Here is a 25,421-nt window from a genome sequence, read left to right on the forward strand (position 1 = left end):
GGTAAACTGGGAGCTACTGTACAACTGACATGGCTGATTTGCGTGTATTTGTCAGGTTCAACTAGCACCTGGTGACACTTGCGCCGTTGTTTTCATTTGTTTCTCTTGCTCGTGTTTCGGTTTAAGCTTGATTGACTATTATCCGGCGAATCTGCAGATGGTTTGCATTTTCTGGTCATCAATGTTAATCCAAAGTCCAATTTTTACACACTTCGTTCTTTTTACACACGTTTAATTTACATAAATTTGTAATATTTTAGATGGTTTGTTTTTCACTCTGATACATTTCCGACCGCCATCTTCACGCATGCGCAAAACAGATGTTCAGCCCAACTGTACACCTTCTGGCAACAAGTGGTCATCAGGGGGTCGATAGTACGCAAGTAACTGGTTTGGCGTAAGCGAGAAAAATAGTAACTGTTGTTTTAAATGGCGGCTAAAGGATGATTTTTGAATAATTTCGTCGGAGTTTTTGAATGGTTTGTAGATTTACCATACTTATGAGATGTTATGCTTACACGCAGGATGATCTACTGATATCCATTAAACATCGGTATAGATCATGTGTATGCATTATCAATATTAAAAAACCTATTGAAGACTAAATACGCAAGTGCCTCGTTTGACACGGTTCATTGTATGCGCATTTTAGACCATATATAAGGTTTTCTCAGCAGTTTTCATGGAAATATGGACTCAAGAACCACCATAGTTTAACTTGCATAAGCAACAGGATGCTTCCAACAGGCAATCTCAATATATGCATCGAATTTCGAAAATTAAGCCCCATTCCCATAACTGTTGAGCACAGAAACCCCTCATTCTGCAACTGTTATTTATGCAAAAGTCAGAGTACACAGATAAACAAATGGAAAACACGATACAATACACATGTTTTTATTTGTTTTTTCAATTAGTGATGCGTTACAATAATTTGTTGAGTCACAAGAAAGTGTACGGTTGCAAAGAGGAGACATGGAACATATATTTTTCTAATACACGTGCGGGAGTATTGCTTTCATTTACGTCTGAATTGCTTTCGAATGCTCACGAATGGCTTTCACACAAAAAAAGTGAATAAGTACGCACGTAGTCACCTATATGTGCACACGCATAAGCGTTTACGTGCGCACGTATCAATGTTCACGTGTGCGCATTGTTTACGTTTTGCGTGCGCAGGCTTTACTTTTTAATTAATCTATTTATCACATGTGCACGTATTGTTTTCATGTGCGCTCGTATAATATTTACTTAAACACATATTGATTTCACGTGCGCATGTATTCATTCGAAAATGCATTCGCATTTATAAAATGCATTCGCATTTATATACACTATGTAATCACTACAGTCCAAATACCATGAATAATTAGACATAATATACCGATTACGTCTAAACAGTTAACGTTGTTTTCTGATAGCAAATTGATTTCAACGTATATTTCAGTTTTTCTTCTTCACCATTGCTAATACATACATATATCATAATGTAGGCATTTATAAATGAGAACAATTACCTATTAAATGAGTAAGAATTGTGCAAGAACACCACTTTTGTAGATTTGGAAAATAAACAAACAACACGCGAAGTGTATCCGTCGGTTACTCTTAAACGCAGAATCACTGTTAACGAAATCATTTAACAATTAGTTCAACACATTAAATTCTCAATGAAATACACAAATAAGCATAACATGAATAATAACGTCACTACACACACACGGCAAGAAAATCCAATCAAATGTATGGAGATCCAAGTTCTATATAACCGACCAATTAAGTAACACTATGCAAATTCAATCGACATTGTGCCAAACGGCAGCAAATGGAATTGGAAGAGTCGAAGTGTTTTCAAACCTGGAATAGCTTTACTTCAAATTTTTAATTAATATTCTTCTTATGCAATTAGTGAAATAATTTTTATATTTAATGTTCAATATTCTTGCATGATTATTCTGCGCTGTTGGTTGATTTTGCGGCTGTGAAAGCTTCCGACATGACGTCATATCGAAACGATTCAAAGGACGTTAAACGATATGGGCTCAATGTATATCGACCTAAATTTTGTAGGAGTAGTATATTACGTGCGCACGTGACCGAATAAGTAATACGTGAGCACCTATTTTGAACAAAAATGCCGATGTCCCCTGTATGCCGCCGTGAAAGGGTTTAAACCTTACAATTAAACAATATGAACCATATCGTGCAATTGTGTTTATAAATAATTATACTACACACAGTTAAGACACCCTTACTGTTCATGGAAAAATATAGTGGGTGTCATTGAATGTGTAATCAACGCAGTCTAAAAAAGTCATTTTCGAAATCGGTGAGTATTTAACCTTTGATGCGTGGAGTGCGGTGTTGCTTTACCGTGCGCATACTCTTTAAAGCGGCCCGCGCATTTTCATAGTGGATCCTCCTACGTGTGAGATTTTCCAGGTTGCGGAAAAAACATTAAATTGTAAAAAAATTCTGCAGCGTCACACCCGTTTCTACAACGATAATCCAAAAGTTTGTTATCAGTGTTGGAAGGTGTTCAATACGACGAATTGGCTAAACAAGCATGTATATGAGTTTCACCTAGGCAAAGCATGGAACTATTCGTGTAAACTGTGTGCGAAGTCATGTCAGTCAAGATAGCTCTTCAACTACATTTCATATTCTGACGAAAACATATGCACATGAGAAATATGTTTTAAGTCGTACAAAACCCCATCAATTCTTCGAATGGACAAATTCAGCCTTCCGGGCCACGGAGAAGGAAAGCATGCCTGTGCACCATGCACCAAAACGTTTAAGACAAGGAGGCTGTCGAAACAGCACATGAACAAACACGATGCTCCAAAATTGCCACGTCCGTGGAAAAATGTTTAAATGGAAGCATTGCATGAAAAATCATATCAAGGAATGTGGTGTGGGAATAAATCAAGAGTAATTCTAACACCCTTTGTTGTAAAACTACAATTTTTGCCACTCTTACACTCTAATTATCTTATTTTTCGAATTGTTTGTATTAAAATTGAGTACTGTGTCAGTTTTTGTTTAATTAACGATATTCCTATTCCTGAATTACAGCATGTCCATTAAATTATCGATACCATTACAACCTTTTTCACAGAAGTAAAAAGAAAAACATCTTTGATTATTAAATAAACATTTATTTCGGTAATCAGAAAATCAACACAGTCATTTTAAAGTTATTTTTCTTGAATGATCTTGCATTGTATGATATGTTTTAGGTCACAATTTTGACCGTATTATCCATCCATGCTAATATAAATAGGAAACATGGATTTTAATTATTTAGTTATCAGAGTTAATTTTTGTTTAAACTTTGTTTTTGCCATCTTACATTAAGTTCTATTACAAGAGTCGACATTCTGGCCATTGGTGTTTGTTCGTGTATACTTGTATTTTTTTATTGTCCAATATGAATATACCAATTATATGTGATTTTGTTATTTTTCGGTAATTATAACACAAGTACACATTGACAATTAAAAAGTATGTAAACATTGTGTTTGGATTTCGGCTTACATATTCATTGTTAATATATATTTGAAAATATTGTTTGTTGGACTTCATGCAGTGGTTTTATATTGTATGTTTATTTGATAAAGCATATTTTTACGGCACTAATAGTGTTACTTAAGTTTCATATAAGTGACATTACGCATAAGTTAATAACGAAATATAATGTTCGAGGGGTTTAAAGTTGGCATGGAGTCCGAGTGTGCTTACATTTTGTTGTGATAAATAACCCCCCCCCAAACCATTGTGATTCTCATTATAAATACTAATGTGCTTTTATTATGTTTCATTCTTGTTTTACATTTTTAAATAGTAAAACCGTGTGCGTTTACATGTATCTAGTCAAATTTCATCAATTTGAACATATTTTGATTGATTATTAATTGTTAATAAACGTAATAATAAGTCAAATACATTTATTGTGTCTTATGATTATGGACCAGCTTATGTGAAATATATTATACAGATTCGTGTACTCATGTAAAGCACAACGCCGCAAATCGGGTAAGACAACTTTTACTGTGGATCACAAGTATTAATTTTTTAATCTCATACTGATCAATATTCTGACATCTTTGATATCTAAAGTGTATTCATAGATGTAACAATGTTAGGAATAAAATATAAAAATACGCCTTTACTTAAAAATATTTTACCAAATATAACACAATGCAAAATGATGAATGTTAAATTTAAAAAACACAATCACTCACAATGTTTTTAAAAATAAATCCAAAAGCAGATGCCAGCACCATGGTTAAGAAACCATGAGACAAAATCTAACGCGATAGATAGAAATCAGGTGTGGATTATTCTGCATTAAATGTTGACGGAGATTAGTTTGTCGTGAAAAAATGAGGGGTAATACTATTTATTATATGACTTTTGACAGTACCTTAACCAAAACATATTTAACTTTTACATGACAACGATTTATAAATTGAGTAGAATGTTCACAATTAAAAAAAGGTCAACTAATCATAATTTAAAATAATTTCATTTTCAAATACATGAAATGATCTCTGTTGCATTACTTATACTTTGCTTACATCATATCATAAATTTATTATAAAAAACAACAAACAAACATTGTGAGTATGAATCCCTTTTTAATGTCAAAGACAAATTAAATCATGTATCATAAAAAGGGCCGTGTTCATTTTCTATCTAGAGTTTGTTTAAATCATAAGATGTAATGCCAAGCCTTCAAGTAGTATTTTGCTTCATTAACTTTGTAGTGATTTCCCGAATTGACTGAACGCCTTTCGGAATTCCGCCGAGGTTTCTGATCGTTCCCTTCTTTCTTTTGTGCGGAGTCCTAGCGTCAAACCAATGGTTTCTGAAACATTAGTGTGTAGTATAAAGAGAGAAATCCAAAAGCTGCAATCATACTGTTTCCCGAAGAGAGGTATATAGTTTTTACACCATCTGTCGGTCTGTACTTCCGTCCACCATTGCGTGTCCGGTCCAGTCCATATTTTTGTGACTTTTTTTATAAATACCAGTTACTGAAAGTGGGGTTACTGCGCTCAACAGTTATGAAAATGGGGCTTAGTTTTCGAATGTTGATGCATATATTGCGATTGCCTGTTTGCAGCACCCCGGTGCTCATGCAAGGTAAACTACTGGTTCTTGAGTCTTTCTTCCAATGAAAACTGCTGAAAAAACATTATATATGGCATAAAAAGCACATACAATGAACCGTGTCAATTGTAAACAACGCGGCACTTGCGTATTTAGTCTTCAATAGCTTTTTTGATATTGATAATCAATCAACAGGATTTATACCGAGCTTAAATTGATATCAGTAGATCTTCCTGCGCGCAAGTATAATATCGAATAAGTATTGTAAATATACAAACCTTTTGAAAATTCCGACGAAAACATTCAAAAATCATCCGTTTACCGCCATTTTGAACAACAGTTTCCATTTTTCCCACTTACGCCCCGCCTGTTACATGCGTACGATCCACCCCCTGGGTCATGTGTATATATAAGTTTATGATCTATACTAATTTGACAAGGGATTGCAGTAATTGTTTGATTGCTGGTATCACTCCATTGTAACGTATCTAAATTGCATTGTATCTTATATGCGACACCTTACTATTGATACAATAAGACTTAAGGGAATTAACTGAATGAAAGCTTAAATAAAATAAACGTCAATAATTTTCGATTAAAACTATTTTACATGTGGGACCAAGTTAGATACTAAACGAGGTCGGCTGTATTAAACGACTTTTGCCCGAACGGCCATCACCATCGTTAAATTGCATTATGCATCAGTTTACAAATATTTAGAATTACTTAAATCCAGTAACAGAGCTGAACTTATTAAAATATCACTTTTTATAAAAGAATCACTTATCATGCGCACTGAAACTTTAAATGCTCGTGATGTATTGAATACAAATTAATGTTTGCTGATTTATTAATGTAAGGATACAAATGGAACAATTATTGGAATTTATTAATTGCAGCAAATGCTATTGGCATTTATTTCAAAATTGTTAGCTGTGTTAAAATACACTTAGAGCAAATAATTGTATTTATTGTATTTATTTTAAAAAAATTGTTTATCTCATATGCATACATATGTTTTGAAAATTCAAAACATATTCGATATTTGCTCATCTCCACTATAGAAATGGTATGATCATGTATGTTAACTTAACACCTTTTTCACAACGGTTGATTTTTTGTTGTTATGTTTTTTTGTTTTGTTTTTGGTGTTTTTTGTCTCTTCACAAAATACGGAAATATGGATGTCTTAACATGTTGACATATTAGTTGTAAATATATGTGTTTAGACGATGTACTATGTGCAAGTCTTGAATAAAAAAGTCTGTCTGTCTGTCTGTCATCGTTAAATTGCATTATGCCGATTTAAGCGTATATAATACAATGAAAACAACAGAAAAACTCGAAGATAGCCAATCGTGTCCGCTTCGCGTTTAAAAATCTTCAGTATGTTATCAAGTTTAAAGGAATACTTATAAATGACCAGGACACTGTTTCTCCCAATATTTTTTCACCAGATAGCATTGTACCCAACTTTGTCTCGCTACTAAACTAACTTACATTCATTTTTGCGTTGTGTTTTGTGTACCATTGTTTTTTTTTCGTTTTGCGTCAAATTGTACACGAGACGCTTCCACTTAAAATATGCACACATCACCAAACTGTATATTGGTTGTACGTTTCAATGTTCATACAATCACAATGCGAGTCATTTATATCTCATCTAAGTTGCTTGAAAAATAATCAAACATTTTATTTGTATGCCTTTATACGTTTTCGGAAGTGAAAGTACAAGCATTATAACGACGTTAGACCACGGCTGTTAAAGCTTCCGACATGACGCAGACATGGCGAAAGCCCGTCGGCCATTGCCGACAATTATTTAAAAAGACCGACGAAATGCAAAAGCGTCGGCCTCATTGGCAGACGATTTTGCTTCAAAAGAGTGTTTCCCTCTTGCAGTTTTCGCAACTACATTATTTCGTGATTACCGACTCATCATATTTCCGGAAATAATTCGTTCAATTTCGTAACAAACTGCATCGATAAATTCCGAAAGTGATTCAAAACCTTAACGGAGCGTCTCGCCGAAAGACATCATACTTAACTATTGGCCCGCGAAAGTTGTCTGACATATACGAGTTTACATTCGTTGCACGCATGTTGTTAACGTCATCCAAGATGGCGGACAATAAAAAGAAATAACGATGCTCAGCGAAAAGGACAAATAACAATCGAATTAACGACGGACGTCATATAAAAATTAGTAAGGATTAATGAAAAGCGCGTGTCATTCTACGATGGAGCATTCGTTTTAGATACAAATAAAACGTTTTGGGAAATGTATGTAGATTTTCTACTGAATGTCACAGAACAAGTGTTTGAAAATTGGAATGCAGTCTTTTCGCGAAGAAACATGTATCTAACAGTTACAGGATTATCGTTTGAAAATGCAAAAAAAAGACAAACATGATTCGATTTATATGTAGATGGATCTGTGTTTATTCAGATTCATGTGCATATTCTGCTTTATTATGTTTGCCACTTTGTACAGTTTACTGTAATGGCATGTTAGTGAAATGGATATTTAAAGGTAAACTTATTTAATATTTTATTTACTCTTAGCTAAATACATCGACAACACATACTTATTATATGTTTAAAGCGTAAATATATCCACAAACCGAAACTAACACGCTTAATGTATTTCCCCAAATCAGGTTTTCATGCTTATGTTTGCCCTTTTGTGAATTTACTTTGACATGCCGAGACTAATGGCTCTATGCACTCCCCAGTCAAACACTTAAAATTGAGGCATGTGAAAAGTTCTACTGGCCTGTGAATTTTTTGTCCTGGTAGGCCAGTCTGGCCTGTAAATTGTGACGGTCTTTCGCCATGTCTGCATGACGTCATACATCTTTGTGAGATGTTGTAATATCTTTAATCTTGGCTTGTAAAGATATTATTTAAATTATATGTTTGATATATGATAGTGTCCGTCACGTCTCTAAAATAAAAGACTGTTGCTGCAACTGTCAGGTAGTCTTTTGCAAGGTGCATCTGTCGCAACTGTCAGGTAGCATTTCGACAAGTGCGTCCTAAGATAGTACGCCGGGTACAAAGCGCACTTTTGTCGCGCGATGGTTTATTTGCAGCGACATTTTCTTCATCAACACATCACAAAACGTTCTTAAGTCCAATATAAATCTAGTTCCATTTCATATGTGCAGTTGAAATAAAGGCATTTTAAAATATGACCAAATACAAGTGATATTGTGCTTAGTTGCCACTTTTCAAATGGACAGTAACGCATGCAACGTTCATATTCCAGCATTATGATGTTACCTCGCTTGCATTATGAAAGCAAACGTTTATTGTCAGTGTTACAGGCTAAAACACAAAACAATTGAGAGACATGACAGTAAAAAGTGAGCAATGTCATTTTATTTCATAAAAATCCCATGATAGGCTTCCGAAAATGTGATAGGCCTGTCTTCAACAACAGCAATCGTTTGTCTGTTATTCCGAAATTTGACTATTCAACTTTTTACCTGAAACAATTGTGAAATACAATTGTGGAATGAAGATGCCATCTTAACGATATAATATAGAGTGATCAAATAAAATTAATTCAGCAATATACTAGATAAATGGCTTCTAAATCAAAGTTTCGCAAATTATTTTCACATCGTGCATGCAAGCACACATCATACGCATAAGGGCAACGATACAAACCCGAATATGAGATAAGATGAGTTACTGTCCTAAAATAGTGTTAATTGCTTTCAATTCTAACAGTCTAATATGCGACGGCTTTATTGGATATTTGCTAAAACGGATACCAATCACTTAATGCGTTAAACAATATTACATTTTGCTCCAACAGACAAGGCCGACTCTAATTGTTTGTTCCGACCCCACACTTGTGTTTGTTTTCCAGATTGAGTTTTCGAGTATTTTTGCTGAATGAGTTTTGTGTCCATATTTTCTTTATTCTATCATATTTGCTTATTTGACTGAAAGTACGCCCCCCCCCTCCAAAAAAGAATTTTCAAATAAGATTTTGTATATTTCTACACATCTTTTCATATTTTTATTTGATTATGCATTTCTCAAGCATTTAAGGACAATCAGTTTTTACGACCTTATTGCTCTACTTTTTGGCGATGTTAAATTAAAATTGCGAACACATGGCGGACGTTGAGGTTAACCCATCTACGGTTGAAAAGCTGAACAGTTGTTTTTCACCCAAGTAATCAGACACTTCAGCCAAATTCAGAATGTCGAATACGAGCACCGAGATTGTGGTAAAGGGGTGAAATACATTTATAAATGCTGTAAGGAGCTGCAGGCAAAGGTAGAACGGCTTGAAATAAAAAAGATCAGAATAATCTTGCGAATGTACTCCGTTCTTTATCTATTGACATGGACTCGAGAAGATTTAGGAACAATATATGTTGTATGGCATGACAGAGAGAAAGTACGCGGTATTATGTGCAAAGTTATTTCCCGCTTCCTATTAAATTAACTAGGGATAGACATTAAAACCATACACATAGAGACAGCACAAAGGATGGTCAAGCGGTCAGCAGAAACGCTAAGGGAGGTCTACATCAAATTTACTTATTTTGGTTGGATTTCGTAACTATTGCAACACGGATTTGATCATGACAAATCATATGTTCTGAAAAATACTCGATTTTGCCTAGACCTAGATAGGAGTATCCACGTGGGATAAGACCTATATAAAAAAGGTTAATAATTTACAAATCGCTAAAGGCGGAACATGCATGGGCTAAACATATATAAATAAAAATTATGTATGTTGCCAGACTATTCATTGATGGGAAATGTGTACATGTGATGCCTTTCCTGACTGGTACCAAGTGCTGAGCACAGACAGAATTAGTGAAAATGATATGATAATAATTGGAGAACATGAAATCATATCACAAAAGCCAAGAATCTACTAAAATGAGACAACTATTCATAGCGAGGGTATAAAAGTGTTTTACAAAAAAAAAAGAAAATGATGACAGCGTTTGATCAAAACCCCAATTTACTAAACTAACAGTAAACAACAAAAGGTCGCCGGCAAAGAACAGTTCAAGAGATCAAGTGGAAAACACTTTGGAATGAAGCACCGCTCACGACTGGCAGAAACATGACCCAAACAGTGTAAATATCATAATAAACAATCCAATAAATAAATTTCGAAAACAATTATCGAGAAAAAGTCCTGGAATTTCAAAGGCTAAAAATTGAAGTCCGGACAATCCGATAGTGGGGGTATACAGAATCAAGTATTTTTTATAACAGCCGACCGACGGAAGATATGACCCCACCAATCAGCAGAAGGAAACTCGTATAAAGGCAAGCGCTGCGGTCACGGGAGCAATAAGAATGTGAATGTACAATGTACAAGAGATAATAGAAAACAATATATAACAAGACAGAGAGGAATTAACAACACTATTCAATGATTTTAACACAATTGTGTTCAAAGAAACCCTGTCTTATAGCAATTTTAATTATATCGTTGATGTTTTGTATCAAATAGAGCAAATAATTAGACAAGTTCAAAAAGAGGCAGTGAGGATGATATGATTTATTTCACTAAGAAGTAAATTCAAACACACAAAACAATACAAACATTTATTTACCCATTTAAATTTACATCTAATATATATAGGCATATATATAAGCAGAGTGGAGATAATAAGGCCGCGGGCTAACGACACTACGGGATTACGTGAATGTATCGTAGGTCGCTAAAATCATCCAACCAGCTGAGATAACGTTAAATTACATCGAGTGTGACATGTTAAACTTGTTGGATGAACCACAGCATCCAGACACACTGAGGTTGCTACCAAAACACGGGCCACAACCACAAACCTTAAATTGGATGAACCACGGCATCCACACATACCTTTATTGTTAAAATTGGATGAACCAAAGCATCCACACATACTTTTAAATTGGATGAACCACAGCATCCACACATACCTTTACTTTGAAATTGGATGAACCACGGCATCCACACATACCTTTACTTTGAAATTGGATGAACCACAGCATCCAGATACCTTAACCGTTAAATTGGATGAACCACAGCATCCTATACAACGGACATAATCAAAATAAAGTAGCCATCGCTTCACTGACGGGAATGGGGTGTTGTTGCCCCATCAACAGATCAGTGTCAGCCAAATATATTGTAAAATGAATTTTGTGTGATAATTTTTCCGTACATAAATTCGTGCCTAGTAAAAATATGTATCCGTTTTCTCATCCGGTTGATTTTTTCCCGCCACAGAAACTAAGTTTCCCGCCAAAAATCATCAACGGGGCTTGGAGCTAGTTGAAAATGATTCTGGCTACAATTAACGGCCTGTGAAAGGTCTTCCTTTGGGGAACGGTCTTCCACGGGGACGAAAAAGGGGGAGAAATTCCCTGCCAAATGGGCTGATGGTTTTGTTTGGCCCTTTGAATTGGGACAATGTGTTTGTTGGTGTTGACCACCACACCCAGAGCATGTATGGCTGAAACGACAGTTATTGAACCTACAAACCCCTTGGTTGAAGTACTTGCATGTTGCCTGTGATGTCGTGGGCTTAGTTAGGGAACTCTGATTAACCTCGAGCTCTAATGTACAGCGCCACCACAGGTCAGGGTTAATGTGTGACCAGGAGGCAGGTTGGAAAGCTTGTCGCATCCTGAAGAGCTCATCGTATGCCCTCCATGCAAATCCCCCTTTGCTATTTGCGCTTTCTCTAATATTGAACATGTACTGTAGCAATTCCTGCATTTTATGCGGGTGGTGATTGAGATAAATGGAAGCAAACATAAAAAACGCATCAGTCCATTTCTCAATGTTTGGTAACTTATCTTTGCATTCTTTTGGTTTTGTTTGTAATGAACCGTCAGCCGTCAAGGTAAGTACACCACCCGACATGAAAACAGCTAGTTCTGATGGGCCTTTTAACAAAAGGGCTAAGTTTAAATATTGACCAGTTACGATTTTCTTCAATCGCACTAGGGACAAATCATCGTCACACTTAAAAAGGAGGCCGGACGTTCCACCACATCCGCCTGCCCGCCCTCACCACGATTACGATCTGCATCAGTCATGTTATTTGCGGGTACAATGTTGGAATCCGTAATGATTTTTTCAAAATCGATTATCGTACCCTTAGCTTTCGGTTTCGCCACCGTTTCTGTCCGCTTTCTTTTCGGCATTTTGGTGTGTTTACTATCGATGAATTAAAACAAATTTTCAGCAAGTTTTTCTGACTGAAACAACGTAAAATGACCGGAAAAGGAAGTCAACCTTTTGGAATGGTTTAAATTGTGAATAAATACTATAAAAACTATAAATATTGAAGTGCGTCAAAAATAGGCATGCAGTCTACTAACTTATGCGACTGGTTTTTCTTTTTTAAAATAATTATTGAGTTATTTACAAACTTTAACAACCAGTCTCGTATATTGCCCGGATGAAGACAACAACAGAATTTACTTCCGAAATAAGTATCGTTTATGATTATAGACAATCCCAGAATCGATAATATGGGCGCCGCCATATTGGCTATTACGTAACCCGCGATTGAAAATGGTACTGAAGAATTTGACAGATTACAACGTTATCATAGTGTACACCCGCTTTATTCCAATAAACAGTACTTTATGACTTCGCACATAAGGATTGAAAACAAGTGAAACATGAAACCAAGTGTCGATATGTATCACATCGTAAATCAATATAATTTAAATTAAAAATATACACGATAGATTCATAAAATATGTGTCTCTGCAACAATATTCAGTGACAACACGTTATGTTTAAGGCCGAGTTGGCATTTTTAAGCATACCTTTCAGCATAATGCCTTTGTATAAAATTTAATTATTTCTTTATGAAATAAAATTATTCAAGCATAATTATAAAGGTATGGAAATATCTAAAGTGTGAAGTAAATGTTGTGATTTTAGCGTAAATAGTTCCGGAGATATTAACAAAGATCTATCAATATATAAAGATTGGAAACATACATTCAGACCATATTTTTGGATAGGTCTTTGATATTAATTAGATACATTTAAGATCGATGTAGACAATTAAATTGATATCTGCCTTTGTTTAAGCCTATATTATTTCTTATTAAATGTCGTACTTTCTATACTTTCCGGAGATTTTCATTAAGAAACGTTGTAAGATTAAAGACTTAGGACGACTTCTTTAATTGAATAATACATTTCTTTGTTTGTCTTAACAGTTACCATTTCGCTATTAATATTTCCCTTGTAAGTGTCATTTTAAAGGTAAAATACAAATCCATAGCCGAAATGAAGTTTGTGATTCTAAAATTGTTTCGTAAATCTTTGTTATCGAAACTCTGTAAGATTTTCAGGTAGAGATTTTTTTTGAAATTAAAATTATGTTTCCTAGTTTAGTCTAAAACTAAAGTGATTTTTAGCAATCTTTTATTTAAAAATCGCTCTCAAGCTAATACAAAAATAACTAGCCGGAAATGAATTTTGTGATTTAAATGAACAAGTATCGGAGTTATTCGCTTGCAAAACTGTGTAAGATGTCAGGATATACTTTTTTATCGAAAAGGACATATCAGCTTTTGTCTACAACTTTCTTATATTATTATTTAAATAACGTTTTACATGTTGCCTGAAATATTATTAAATTTTCTTAATAACATCTTAATTCACGATTGAAATGTTCAACATGAAAAAAAATGAGCCTTAAATAAACTTAAATAGTTCCAATTGTGTTCTCTAGATTTCCTAAACGTATGTCTTTATTAAATGTTCGTAAAACGGTCTAAATTTACGCTTAAAAAATAAGAACACAAACAAAAGAAGTGATTTATTTTTCTTTAATTACGGATTATAAATGACAGCAACATACATCTCTTGAAAAAAACATCAGCGATAAAGGCGCGAACGAATTCGCTCAATGGGAGGCAATGTTCCAAGTGTGGATTTAAAGCGTTTATGGGTTTGCCCGTGACACCACATGTCTGCACATGTGTTGATACCGAATTTTAGATAAGATATCACGCGTCACCTTTAAATAACATGTTAAATGACAATCAAGACCTTATTCATGCCAGGGACCTACACAAATAGGTACATGTCCATGCTGTGTGTTATTACTCTTAAACGAATGCAGATGAACCTTATTTCTACTAATTACGTAATTTATATTAATAAAAAAAACGAACTATTATGTGGTTGTCAGATCGATAACAGAAACTCTTTAAATCCTCAAATATATTTGATAAACCCGTTTCGCTTCCTTGTTTTGCGTAGGGACCTATACACACATATATAGGTCCATGTTTATTTCTTCAGTACCGTTTTGGAGGCGCGCGAGAGTATTCAGGGGCGGGTAATCCGGGAGGTATCGATTTCTGGGATTGTCTATTGTATCATAACGAGTATTATGTTGAAAAAGGCTTAATTTAAACGTTCTTTTTGGTAAGAATTTAATTATTTGTGTCATTTGGATAAAAAATGTAGTTAGACATGTTGAATTATTATGTGTCGCTTACAAAATTCGACATGGTAGTAGTAGAGAGTTTCAGGTTGAAACAGTAATATTTGATATAATACTTGACGATTTGCCATCTTTAAATGATGTGAGGACGTAGTATCTGGATATTTGAATGCCAGAATTTTGGAGATTGCATATTATATTGCTAATGAAATATGATGAAACGTTGTAACTCTAAACAATCTAACCTTCCTGTAAATGAGTTCAATTTTATGCGAATGAATAGAGTCCAAAAACAAGTTTGTCTTACGTAGATCCCTTGTTCCAATGTCGTACTTAGGCTGGATCTGACTCAAACTTGAAAAGATGGAAATTGCATCTGAGACATGTCTACCACTTCAATAAAAAGAAACCAAACTGAATGTCAATTTGTCATTTAGTTACAGAAATTCTTGTTACATCATGTAGTTCTAAAACGTCGTAATTTATGAGCTACAGTTGATGAGAATGATTTGTTTATGTAAAGAAAATGTGAATAAAACATACCGTAATAGTAATGTGTCTGAATTAACCTGCCTTAATTTTACAACAGAGCAACGTTAGTTTTCAGTATCATTTGTTTTGTGTTCTGGTCTTTTCACGCAATTTGATTTTGCAACAAAATATCAACGGCCGTGACGTCATGAACGAAAAAATAAAACGAATTAATTAAAATGAATTTAATTTAAAAGTAAATAAAACTTACGGAGATGAATACATAAAGTTCTAAAATAAACACACACACACACACACACGCACGCACGCACGCACGCACGCACGCACGCACGCACACACAAACACACACACACATGTATTTCATGTTTGTTGGTCTTTAATTAAAACGCACTGATTTATGGCGTGTTTTAAGTATTGTTTTAGGACTTAGACGTAGATATCTGACCGTTGCTGAACACGTTCCGAATACGGCGTTATCGACCGTTATCGTCGGAACTCGTTTAACGTTTGTTCGATAATGAAATTAGCACTTTTTTCTATCTTTCTCTTAACAGTATTATTGTGCCAAAACGTTGTCTCGTTAATGAATAACAACAGCAGAATAACAGAGAGAAATGTGACGAAAATGCAAAAAATATACAGTTTTATTGTTATTATTATTTATTAAGTAATTGTGTTTGGAAAGGAAGCTTAATTATCCAAAATGTTGTTTACACGGAATTTGAAAAATATTGACTTGGATGCATGTATCTTATTTTAAAGAAAATGTTCAATGTTATGTTAATCAATTATAACCTATAATGAAAATGTTTGAAACGTGGATTCCGTCAGTCAATACGTATGTTCAACAATATATTCAAGTGATTATAACTCTCGTTGCACATAATAGGTTTCACACTTTAACAAATGCAGATGTAGTTAACGATACAAAAGAATTAATAAAACCATTTAAATAAGTATAGCAACAATACAATAATATCATTAGTATTTTGGTAATGCATCAGTTCAAATTCGAAAACTTATATTGTCTGACGCAAAATGAAAACATCATGGAGTGTCAAAGGAATTAATCTGTTGTGACAATATTTTAATTTAAATCAGTGGCCAGATGAATATAATGCGAATGTTCCCATTATTGGCGTCGCACTAGAGTGCGGCGACTATATATGTAATGCATTTTTTTCGCTTATGGGAGGAGAAGTTATTTTACGGATCAATGTATATATTTTTGTTTTAAGAATATCTTGCATTGTGGTGATTTTTGTGTAAATTTGTGTAAATAAGTACTGCATTTGTGCCTATTACATTTATTACAACATTTATTGCCAATAATGCAAAGCTAATTGTTTTAATTAATAACTGATCCACAACTGATCACAGGGGAAAGATCACAGGGACTGGGCAAATACGCGAAACTTTCTGGTTTTGTATAAAAACAAATGATGTTTTGTATAAAAACAAAACATAATCAAAATATATTTATTTTGTGGTTTGTCTAATTTGCTTATTTAGTGGAGAATCAATGTAGTACGATATTTGACGACCTATCGCGCAAGCAAGTTTATTGGAAGGCGTAGTGGTACGAAAACGTACAATGTATTAGTTTATTAATAGACATATAATAACGATCGCTATACACAACTTCACCAAATAGCAAAACATGTCAGCCAGAATAGCTCAGTTGGGAGAGCGTTAGACTGAAGTTGTTTACGCAACAGTCATCTAAAGGCCCCCGGTTCAATCCCGTATTCCGGCACGAACGGAACATTTCGGCGACTGACAATGTTTTCAGTCAGGTTAATAAATATAATAAAGCTTTATTTTATGTAGACATTTTAAAATCCATTTAAGTACAATTAGACATTTTTATTAAAATTAATGGATGAAACGTGGTGACAACGTTAATTAAATTTCTAACATCACTTAAATATCTTATAAAAAATACACGTGTTTTGTATTAACAAATAAATGCAAACAACACATCTATTATCCATGTATTTTTATGGTTGTCTATCATAGGCCCTTAGTACCATTCCTACCACATATAGAGCGCGAAGCGTGACACGTATTATTGGTTGTAACAATGAGTTGCGATAAAGGAAGCAGCCGCTTATCAAGGAGGAGCTGTGCCCCAGCAACCCGTTTCCCTAGAGTCAAGCCATCCTCGGAGTTTTTTTTAAGAACCACATATAGAGCGCGAAGCGCGACACGTATTACTATCCAGTTGGTATGGGTCCTTTAGCATTATCCGACCACTACGTCCATAGCTATCTTCCTTAGAATTTGAGAAATTTTGAAATCCTTGTTCGAAATCCAAAATTTTCATCCGATTGTTCCAAAACTTGCACAGGTTTTTTTATCAATGAGGACCCAACCCAAACTCTATATGAGCAATATCGGACCATAAGTCCAGAATTATGTCTTTTTGAATTTAAAAATAAAAGTGAAAAACTGCTTGGTTAGGTGATTATGTCAAAATTTTTCATCAGATTCTTTACAAACTTACAGTGTCTTCATATCACTGAGCATTTTAACCTCATTTAAAATGAGAAACATCGGGAAAATAATGTCCAGATTTTTTCTATTAAATTTGACAAAATAAACAATTTCTACTTGTTTAAAAGATTTCACAACTTTCGTCTGAATCTTTTCAAACTTGTTAAGTGTTTTTATATCAGTTTTTATATTACTCGAACCCTATTGAAAATGATGAATATCGGAGCAATACATCTATTATGATCTTTTACTGGATTTCAAAGTATTGTGAAATGCAGCTTCTTTATGCAATTTACAGTTTTCATTCAATTTTTTTCTTCAAACTTTTACAGTGTTTTCATATCAATGAGTACTCAACCCCTATCGTAAATGAGCAACGTAAGAATAAGTTCAGAATCATCTCCCCTTGAAGTTGAGAAAATATGAAATTACGCTCACAAGATGAAGCAGATTTTTTAAAACCTACACAGTTCTGTTCCATTAATAAAAACTGCACACGAATGCCAGTAAAAAAAGGAAACCAAAGTAAATAAAATGAACTATGAAATATTTGGGGGTTTCAACACAAAATCATAGATAATGGTTATTTGAGGGTTATAACTAACACAACATCATAAATAATGGTTATTTGGGGGTTATAACACAAAATCATAGATAATTGTTATACCAGTATCTTTTTCTATTTTGTTTAAAATAATCGGCCAATATATTAATATTTACAGTAGAAAAAAATCGTTCCATGTAACTTCATTGAGTGCCTTTTACACTGAATTTCCCGACGCCCTTTGATGCTTTGCATCAATACTTATCTTGTTTATCTAGATAATGGGACTTTAACATGGCCGTCTGGCAAGTTACATAGCTCAGCCGTCTTGTGTTCGTTTCCGTCATCCGCTTGTGGCTTGACACTTGCCATTTAATATGTTTGTATATAATTGCAATTTAGCGTTAAATTAAACACGTCCCATTATTGACGATCCATACAAGACGATTCCGAGTTTTGAAAGATAGTTATATAGCCAAATATTTGCATTGTAGAAATCAGGAATGTATTGAAAATCGATTCAAACATTATCTAAACGCAATTTAAGACACACAGTTATAACAAAAGTTGTTTGCTGACATATATATATATACGTTCTACATAATAAACATATATATATATATATATATATATATATATATATATATATATATATATATATATATATATATATATATATATACAATTATTTATGTAGAACGTTCTTAAAAGAAACAATTATAAATGCTAATACTACTTCTAATGATAATTATAATAATATCATTGTCATAATTTTTATAATGCTTGACAAATAATCTTACCATTCGTAATTACTATAGAATTAAATACGTCTACTGTTTGTTTACAGATCATTTAAAACCTGATTGATCAAACACTAGGGGTGGTCTCATATTAACATGTTCTGAATAATTGTGTTCAAAATAAATATAATAGTATCTATCAGATAAAAACGCGCGGCAGTACAACTGAAAACAAACTGGTGTGATTATGCAAATTGGGAACGCAGTTTAAACAATGCCTTGCGAGGGTTTTAACAAATCGTACACCTGCTTTGTTTGACACATTTTAACGCGAACTTTTTATTTTTAATATCTTTACAAATGGGTCATTTACTAGTTATTTAAAAACCGATCATCTCGTTGTTGTAATAGATTTTTGATATCCACAACACTTTTATACTAATGTGTAGTATTCTATTCGCTCGTCCCGCAATGGCAATAAGATTTAATTACCTATCTGCGCTAGCATGTTTTATTTATACTGTAACTAATTCTGGGTAAATTGCGATGTTCCTCATATTGGTTTAAATTACCATTGTTTTGCGCTGATCATATAAAGGCGGTGATCCCAGTTTCGATCATTTTATGTTTATTCTTATATTCCGCTCTCAAATATCCCTTGATATAGGTTATGAAGTTTCACGGTTTGCTATATTAAATACATGTACTAAATATACAAAACACTTTTTCTAAAAAATTAGTTGTAAAATTTTCAAAATATAAGGACCTATTGAGACAAAATATGTTGGGGTGGTTGGGGGGAGCTTAAATTGATCGTGGTGACCTCTTTCGTAAAAATCGTTGGATGGTTAATTGTGTACATTGTAAGTTACTTAAGTGATTTTTATTTTCACTTGAGTTCTTATATCCAGTCATACCTGTTAAACAAATTCACGAGGTATGTTCCTTAAAATTAATTTGAAGATAATATCAAGCAATAATGTATGTTACTCTATAAAATCGTCAAAAGGCACTACACTCATGTTGGCTGTGCCTGTTTTACGAGAACATGGGGCAAGAAGGATAAATAATATTTTAACAGGTTGGAGGATAAAAATGGAAGGAAAGGACTGTGAAACATATTTTAATTTTATTTGATAAGACGGCATATGTAAATGTTGCTGCTCGTTTGCAACAGGAATAATTTTTTTATTCCTGACAGATTTAAAAATTGTGCAACATGAATCAAATATACAGTACTACTTAGAATTGACAGGATAACATAGTCGGAAGTCATTATATGTTGGTTTCTTGTGTCGTAAACTCTATCTTGCAAAATGATTTAATCCCAGAAGTTCCCGAATGCATAATACAACTTTACAATGCGTATCATAAATAATGTAATATATATATATATATATATATATATATATATATATATATATATATATAAACATCCATCGATTTGTACATATAGCAATTTATCTTTCAGTCTTATCCAGCAATTGGCATTGAAATAAAGTATATAAATTGAGTACACAAATTATAGGCAGTTACTTGTGGCTAACATAATTTAAGCACTGTATTTAAATATTCGCAGATGACACTATTAAACTGGTAATTACAGTTATTTTGTGTAACAAACTAAATTTAACATTGTCATAACATCTGTTATATTCGGTTAACACTTTAATTGATATCATTTTTTTTACATTTACGCCGCCTTTCAAATTTAGGGAGACGTTATTTGTGCAAAACTAACACAATTCCCAAAACATGTATGTAAACGAAATTCCAACTGGATTGATGTGTCTGGAAAAAATTATTTGTTTTCTTCGATTTTATCATTTACTGATCGCCTATTGCACATAAGCTTCGTTATATAGTATTTTAAGTATATTAGCATTACTAAATCTTTATGTTTTGTGAAAAATCTATTTATCGGTCCTTACTGGAAATTAACCATCGAGTCCAATATTATTGTGCTTCATGCAAGGCGTCAACCTCAGCGCATAGATTTGACTGGAACCAATAGATTTGACTGGAACCAGCATAGCTGAAACCAGTACCTGCCGTTGTGACGAAATACGTGATGATAGACGAGCCACGTGCACAATAATTTTCCCGTTGTTATTTTTACTTTTATAATTTATGCAATTTATTTTTTATTATGAATCTAAATGTCACATTTTGCACACGATATACCACTAATGATAGTATTAATTTATGTTTGCTTTGCATCAAGTTCAATATCGAGTCTACCTAAATGGATATACAAATAGACATCAAATGTTAACGTCAAACTAGACGAGGAGAATGCACCAAGTCTTTACCCAGCGATTGGTTCAGTTAATTAGTCATGTCACTTGAGTAAGCACATGCAGCCTATTGGTGGTTTGAAATGCATGCTTAGTGAATTCGAAAATGTGTCCAGTGCCTAGCCAGTGTGTCTGCTGGGCAGTCAATGTCATGAAATACGTACATGCTGGTTTCTAGCTCCGAAGGCTAATTTTGCATGAATTTTAAAGGTGCCTCCACTCAACTGAATTTCTGCAAAAAACCGCGTGGATGACCCTAGGATTCTTCGGTGTCGGTCAAATATCTGGTTAGTGATGCAGTAAAACAGAAAGTGTTTAATGAACTGGCATTTGCAGTTTAGTGGTAAATTTGTGTTGAAAATCACAGAAATGGCCTCGAAAACAGGTGACATTCAGACCCCTAAATTGGCTGATTTTCCATGATAAAAATATACAGCAAGTGGGTGCACCATGGCTATCCATGTATTTTTTGGAAGACATACCCCCAACAATACTGAATATATGTTTTGTATGATTTCAGGTGTAGATGTTGTGTTAGCTGTGAGGACGGACAGTGCCCCCACCCCGGCAGCCAGTAGCCGATTTGTGAAAAACTGTAGTGTGCCCCCTTAAGGTAAAGTGTCAATTTTTCAAGTCCTGTCAAAAACATTTAATTGCATTTAAAAATGTTGCTGAACATGTCAGCATTTTATTTTCGACAATATTTCCAATGGGAAAACACTAACACCAGCATACTAAGGGCTCAAACAAAGGGAGGTAACTCAATGTCTGGTATTGGCAATTTGTTATTAATGCACATTAATGGATCTTTACAAGTTGTATTGACCATATTAACCAATTTACAACTGCTTACAAAGATTATTGTGCTAAAGCGAAAGTCCAATAGTGAAATGTAAGGTTTTTCCGGGGGGAAAATGGACAAAAACAGCATTAATATCCATACTTGTTTGCATTTTCAGTCATAGCTTATGGCCAGTGCATTTTATGCAAGTGTCCCTTCTTTGCACACAGTTCAACGGCTAAAAAACCTTGTAGAACAAAAGTCTGGAGGTGCAGGTGCAGCAGGTGCTTGCCGGTTATGGGTGGGTGAGCATGACCGCTATGGATATGCGGTGCTGCGAGCCACAGTGGCCGGCAAGCGCATACATTTCCTCGCACACCGGCTTGCGTTCTTTTTGCACTTCTTGGGTACAATGATGTTGATAGATACAATGAATGTTTCACATATATGTCACAACAAAAAGTGCATTAAGGTGGAACATTTGTCGTATGAGCCCCAATCGGTGAATAATTCTCGAAAAAAGTGCTTGGCGACAAGAGAATGCACTGGTCATCATGGTTACCCGAAGTGTATTCTGTGAAAGGTAACTGGTTTGTTGATCACGGTTGACATTGTTTTAAATCTCTGATTTCTTGTTTTTGTTTCTAGTTAAGATTGTTCTTTGTCAATCTGCACATTGCAAACAGATCTAATAACTTATTCCATAACTATGGTCCCCAGCTGAAGATGATGGCTGAGATGAATACAGTGAGTCTTTCAGTAGTGGAAGGTTTGAAACCCGTTTTCGCAAAAAGTATCTGGTTTGCTTATATTGAAAGGATTCCTTTCTTCGTGAATGATAAGTGCTCCGTTTGTCAATATGTTGTAAATTCCTGTACATCTGTGAATGCTGTTTTACTTTAATACCGAAAGCGCGTGCCAAAATAACCGTGGCTCTGCCTTTTCCAAGTGTTCGAGAATGGGTTGCTGAATGGCATAGGCCGGAAAAATTACTTTTCCAACATGTGAATTTTGGGGCATAGTTGAAAATTGTCGAGTGCAAACTCTCACATCTGTTTGTATTGTACAGATTGCTTACATATTGAAGTGTTTCGGTATCAAAAGTACTTGATATAGTGTCTTTGAGACGGCTGCTATCCGTATTCGAAAGATGAAGGTGCTGTCCGTATGGCAAATGTTTTACGCTGTACTTTCCAATGCTTGACATGTGGTGCTGGCACACGGTAGACGCTTTTGAGCACTTTGAATGATCGTTGCTGAAACACGGAATAATGTTAGCAAGAGCCTGTGAACTTCTTGTTACAAAGTAATTGCCATCGTTTGATTTTATTGTCTTTAAATTTTGAAGTTCCATTCGCACACGTGTTCGAACACCACTGGCAAGCATTTTTATGTAGTTTGTTTTGTCCTGTGTGCCCAACATTTTTGAATCCAGTTTAATGTTTCTTATTTTTTTCTCTAATGTTCTAAGTCTGTGTATGAAGCAGTGGTAATGTTTTATATTTGATGATTTTTTACTGTTGAAATCCCTAAGCGCTTTGCCAATTTGAGCACTTGCGTCTGTGGTGATCGAACGTATCTTGAGAATTTTCTTCTTGTCCAAGTTGTTTAGATTTTCAAGGAGTAAATGCCGTTCGCTGGATGCTATAGATTGTTGACTAGGGAAATTCTTTGAGCAGTTGTTATGAGCGCACGTTTTGCTGGCACAGTGTTTGTTTGCGATCGCTGTTGACAGCACAAGTTTCTGCTTGGTATTGTGCTCGATAACGGCTGCAAAGCTTTGTTTAGCCTTTTCAAACCCTCCCTGGGATCTTGAAGCATATGATGTATCAAACTGTACGTCTGCTGCGGCCTCTTTACCGGAAAGCTGCAGAACTCTGTGGACATATTGCTGGTTGTGCATCATTTGGTCTTCATTTAACCGAGAAACTGTGTTAGACATGTTGTTTAATTTCCTCTGTAGCAATGCTTGAGTTGGAGCCTTTATGTTTAAGCAGGAGAGAACAAGGGATACATCCATCAGGCCAAGTTTGGACTTGAGTACTGGCAGAACAAGCATGTCATTGAGGACACCAGCTGCTGGACCGCGCGACTTCTTCATTGTGTCAGTGAGGTTAACAGGCGGCGCCTGATACTTGCAGCTGCTGCACTTCATCTGAACGGTTACACAAAGGCCTGCTCGTTTCGTGACTGCGACTTTAACACATGGTTTGCTGCATGACTGTTTGTGTACTTCTCGCACCAGGTTGTGTAAACAGTCGATGTTAACTATGATGTTTTCATCTAATTCTGCCATGTCTTCCCTTTCTTCATTTTGGGGTTGAGGTCGCAGTTGATACGGCAAAGTGGCTCCATTTATATCCTCGGCGGCGTGTCGTACGTCTTCTGCCTCACGTACAGATAGCCGTTTAGTTTGCGAATCTTCAGCGGCACTTGTCGACATATTTTGTATTTCTTGTGGGGTCTGTCTACTAAAGCCGACATGTCCCCGTTTGAACCATGACTGACTTTTCCCCCTTGATTTTTTGTAACTTCTTCGAACCTTATGGTTAGCCATTTTAATGTTTTTGCCGGTTGGTAAGTTTAGCGATGTATTCCGGTTTTGTATTTAATGTTTCGGACAGTAAATTAATTTATCACACTACATTGGAGTAAGCGATAATGCACAGTTTGATGTAAAGTTTATTTTACCTTTTAATTTAACTATATATCACAAAAGATGTTATTTTGAATAACTCAACTGTAAATCCACAATAAATGATGTTTTGAGGTTACCACCTTAAACCTGAATTCTAACAGACTAAACTCTTTCCAGACACATGTTATTAAGCTACAATTGTGTCCACTTTCACCAAACAGACCCACACTTATCAACATTCACAACATGAACAGCTGATAAGCACAGCCTAAAATGTCATCTCTCTAGCAAAAGAGCACATTTATTCTTAAACAAGCTCTCTCTTGAACAATAAGTCAGCGCTAGAACTCGGAAGTTCACAAATGACCACTGCAGGCACATAACCAGTTGTTGTTTAAGCCTTTGATTCTCACATGATATGAAAATACTTTCTTTGTATGTGCACAAGTTTGTTTAATCCCATCTGATAAGTGCCAAGGTTCTTGTTTTTCCCTGTGCTGTATCTATTTTTTGTTAATTTTTAAGATTGGCCAGTGGTCATCTCTATAACTTTTGGATTACCTCCCTTTCATTGGCAGATATTGTCACTTTAGTCCATTGTGGCAGCCAAAGCCATGTTTAATCAAATGTTTACATTACTCAAAGTACTGTGCTTGTTTGTAGAAGAAAATTCAGTGGTAGGTTTGCATAAGAAAAGGTAAATCATGTAATTAAATGGGCTTTTTTTAAATGAAAATATGTAAAAACTTTCAAAAAATTAACCGTTTTGCTATGCTTTTTGAGGATTTTTCAGCACCAATGCATTGATCAGAAGTGTTTGGCTGTTAACTATCATTTGGACATCATTTTTTAAATGATTG

General features: G+C 34.7%; 1 long non-coding RNA gene across 1 annotated transcript in view; it reads left to right on the forward strand.

Annotated features, from left to right (window-relative positions):
• LOC127877513 (uncharacterized) overlaps positions 1–25,421 on the forward strand; it is a 47,732-nt gene that overhangs the window by 2,458 nt on the left and 19,853 nt on the right. Inside the window, exon 2 of the long non-coding RNA XR_008048473.1 lies at positions 21,663–21,755. This is a non-coding gene — a long non-coding RNA (uncharacterized LOC127877513). The remainder of the gene's footprint in view (positions 1–21,662; positions 21,756–25,421) is intronic.

Source organism: Dreissena polymorpha, chromosome 4 (genome assembly GCF_020536995.1).
Source record: "Dreissena polymorpha isolate Duluth1 chromosome 4, UMN_Dpol_1.0, whole genome shotgun sequence".
Taxonomy (NCBI): Eukaryota; Metazoa; Mollusca; class Bivalvia; order Myida; family Dreissenidae; genus Dreissena; species Dreissena polymorpha.